The sequence below is a fragment of the Polyodon spathula genome, unplaced genomic scaffold, assembly GCF_017654505.1.
Source record: "Polyodon spathula isolate WHYD16114869_AA unplaced genomic scaffold, ASM1765450v1 scaffolds_2955, whole genome shotgun sequence".
NCBI lineage: Eukaryota > Metazoa > Chordata > Actinopteri > Acipenseriformes > Polyodontidae > Polyodon > Polyodon spathula.
The window spans coordinates 1-4,058 of NW_024474420.1; the positions used below are offsets into that span (position 1 = coordinate 1).

The 4,058-nt window shown below is 39.7% G+C and overlaps 1 non-coding gene across 1 annotated transcript; it reads left to right on the forward strand.

The window, feature by feature from the left end:
* The first annotated feature begins 526 nt into the window (after positions 1-526).
* Positions 527-598, forward strand: trnae-uuc. The gene has a single exon. It is a non-coding gene; the product is annotated as a tRNA-Glu (tRNA).
* Positions 599-4,058: the final 3,460 nt, after the last annotated feature.

Here is a 4,058-nt window from a genome sequence, read left to right on the forward strand (position 1 = left end):
AGGAAAGCGAAATAGCAGGTTGATTGGCTCTGTTCTTGTACAGACGCGCTTTCTAAATTTGCAAATGGCAGACTACATTGTCAAGGGAAAAAAAAAAATCTAATATAAATGACTCGTATCAAGATGCGATATAACCTCTGAGAATAGGAGACACACTTGCAGGGGATTTAGCTCAAATGGTAGATTTGTATGTACACATTTATTGCCTACGCATTACAGATATAAATACAGTGTGACAGTTTTTTGGTAAACAGACTCCCGCCCTACATGCGTATTTTAAAGTACAGTCTGTTAATTTGTAATATTCCCCAGACTGAAAAACTCCAGTGCGCCCTCCATTGCGTGTCTTCAGAGAAGCAAAAACGGGAGGTCTTTTTTAGCAATGGAAGTTGTCTTATTTGAGAATAAGTATAAATGGCTTGAAGTTTCTTTGCATTTCTAACGTGTTTGCAGTTTTAGCTTCATTTAACAATCGTTGTCCTGTATACTAGATACTGTTGCATGCCCATGATTTTGCTTTATAGCTTCCCATATGGTCTAGCGGTTAGGATTCCTGGTTTTCACCCAGGCGGCCCGGGTTCGACTCCCGGTATGGGAACGGCTTTGTTTTATTGTCTTTTAGTTACAGAAGTGAGGTCACGTGTAAGGTGTTTCCATTATAATAATAAAGTCACGTTTACTTGAAATATGAATATATTCAAAAATATATATACAGAATTATGCAAATATATTTGACTCTACTTCACATTGGGGGGATTTAACTCCTAATTTTAAGTCTGAAGTGAGAAATTTGGGTGTTATTTTTTATTCTACCTTAAGTTTTGAGTCACACATTAAAAAGATTACAAAGTATGTTTTTATCATCTAAGAAACACAGACTATACCAGCGAAAAACAACAACCCCGTTCATAATATAACTCCAGTCGCGGTCAACTGTCACACGGTAGAGCCCTCATCGCCGGCAACTCTCTCATAAATATCTTTTTATGTATAATCTGCACATTCTTAGACAAGACGGATAATTACACACAATAAATAGCACTGGTGTATACACACAGAAGAATGCTATGAGAAAGCTATGAGAAAGAAAGACATGAACCATTTCTTTACATTAAATATATTGGTTAATTGTGGGCTCTAGTTGTTAACATCACTGAGCCCCTTGTGCCTGTGGATTGCAACCACAATGTGGAAACATATAGAGAATGTATGGGAATGGTCAATGAACATTGATTTCTAATACTGGACCCTGTCTTAATACTGTATTACATTCTGAATATGAATATAGCTGAATTATTAACTGTAGATAATACTTAGAATACCAGATCCATATTTAGCATTAAAAAGCAATACATGGGATTTCTTTAACAGTCGTTCGTTATTTTGTGTATCAGCCGCCACACAAAGCCGAGCGCAGTGCGGTATCCTGTAATGATGCTCCAGTCAGTCTGCCCGGCTGCACCTGAACCATCTTGAAAACACGAAGCCTCTAATCAGCTCATTTGTAAAAGTTAGTAAAGAATTGCGCTCTATAATATAACGAAGCTAAATCTGAACTCCCAGCCTGTGCAGCGAGAGAGGGAGAGAGGGCGGGGCAGAGAAGAGGGGGAGACGCTGCTAGGCAACCGGCTCCTGAACATTCCACTCAGCTGAGCAGAGACCGTTAGGATTTAAAAATGCGAAAGTTCCGAGCGGCGCGAGGCGCTGTGGTGACTTCAAGAAGATAAAATGAAAGCCTCGATTAAAGTTTAATCAAATAAATACATTAATAACCATATGAAACAAAAATACGTTTTGGTAGCTCATACCTATTTAAATTACAAAATGCGACCCGTTTTAGAAATTGATTTATATACTAACTGCCATATTAATATAAATTATATTTAAAACTGTTTGAGGAGCAGACTAGCACAGATGATTTCTAAAATCCATTAATGTTAAGAAGCTATAAAGCAACATTACTTAGCACTCGGGGGAAACAGAAATGATTAATTTGAAAAGAATTAGAATTAATATTATTTAGATAAATACTCAGAATTATGAAGGTATAGAATTTTTTAAATTAAAATATACCCACATGTTTTTTTGTTTCATGTCGTAATTAATTTAATTAATTAAACTGTTACTGGCGCTTTCATTGTTCCCTCTTGCTGGTGCCACGGCTTGTCTCTGTATCTATTCTCTGATATTTGAGGGTTTGTTTATTACACACTGGCAGCTCAGCTCAATCTTATTGATTTTATTTTGTTGAAACAATAAAACGTTCCTGACGCGCTCTAAAGTATAGCAGCCGTGCGGGTGATTTGATAGGTTGTCATGGCAGCGCCGCTCATCACGGGAGTGGTTATCCGGGATAAACGCTTCCTTCGCCGGGTAAATACAGTGACAACAAAACAACGAGACATATAAACACAATGAATAAATAAACAGCATTGACACTCATGGGCTTCCATGCGGGGAAATTTACACGGGAAGTGGCGACGCGTGTGCGCGTTTGGGAGAATTACTCGTGCAAATCAGGTTTGTGGCCGAAAAAAACGGCCAAAGAGAGGGATAGGGTAAATCTCATTTACTCGTGTGAATGACGAAACACACGGGAAAATCCACACCCAGTTCCGCATGGAAACCCGCATTTCACTAAATGTTAATGAGTGTGTTTATTCTTAACTATAAACACTGCAAGGGAGCAGGTCAGCTGTTACTGTGGATTACAAGACAGCAGAAAGTAGTGGCTGATGGGTGATTTTATGGTTAGCAGTGGTGCAGTTCACCTTAATGATAATGCTGGCGGCATTGTTTTATTATTGTGTTTTGCTGTGTCTGGTCTGTCATGTTGTAGATCTCTTGTGGGTTTACAGTTCTGTATAAAACCTCTTACCATGAACTGCGTTATGCCCGTGTTATAGTATTAATGCAGCTGTTTGAGAATACCCTTACTGCTTAAATGTCTAACTGAATTAATACCCGTCCTTTTCTGTTCCCAGCTAAGTCCAAAGTCAACACGTGTCTGCCCTCCACGTTATGAGATGCACAGGACACAGTGACAATCACAGCTTGTTCTACAGCTTGTTTCTACCAATCCCATTTCTTAATTGCACAAACTTCTTTCAAAGAGGAATGCATTTCATTGTCACTTCATTAAGAACTTACAACTAAAATCTAATATGTGAGTGTCAATAATGATGAGGCGCGTAAGCAGCATGGATAGTGCAGTGATGCAGGAAACACTGCATTGTTTGTAATCAGACGTGACTGTGCCACTGCATTGTGCAGTATGGTGGATTTGTTTTCTGTTTGTGAGAATGTGTTTCAATAAAGTGAATACACAGTCATTAAATACATACTGAGTACAGCAGTGTTACTGTGTGATATGCATGTAGAGGGAGGTGGGGGGGGCTGCATCTCGGCTTAATGAAAAACTGAGATTTGCAACAGCATCCGCTTTTAACAATCAACCACTTATAAGAATCAAATCATCCAGGATGGATGTGATTGTTATAAATGGAGTGCACTGTAATCTGAAATAGACTGACGAGGTGAATCCAGGTGAAAGCTATGATCCCTTATTGATGTAACCTGTTATATCCACTTCAATCAGTGTAGATGAAGGGGAGACAGGTTAAAGAAGGATTTTTAAGCCTTGACACAATTGAGACATGGATTGTGTATGTGTGCCATTCAGAGGGTAAATGAGCAAGACAAAAGATTTAAGTGCCTTTGAACGGGGTATGGTAGTAGGTGCCAGGCGCGCCGGTTTGAGTGTTTCAAGAACTGCAACGCTGCTGGGTTTTTCACGCTCAACAGTTTCCAGTGTGTATCAAGGATGGTCCACCACCCAAAAGACATCCAGCCAATGGCAGGCCAGCGGTCGAAAACGGCTCATTGATGAAAGGAGGCTGACACGAATTGTGCAGAGCAACAGATGGGCTACAGTTAGTCAACTGACAGTCCAGTACAACACTGGTGTCGAAAGACCCATAAAAGAATGCACAACTCGTCGTACCTTGACACGAATGGGGTATGGCAGCCGACGACCTAACAGAGTTCCATTTCTTTCA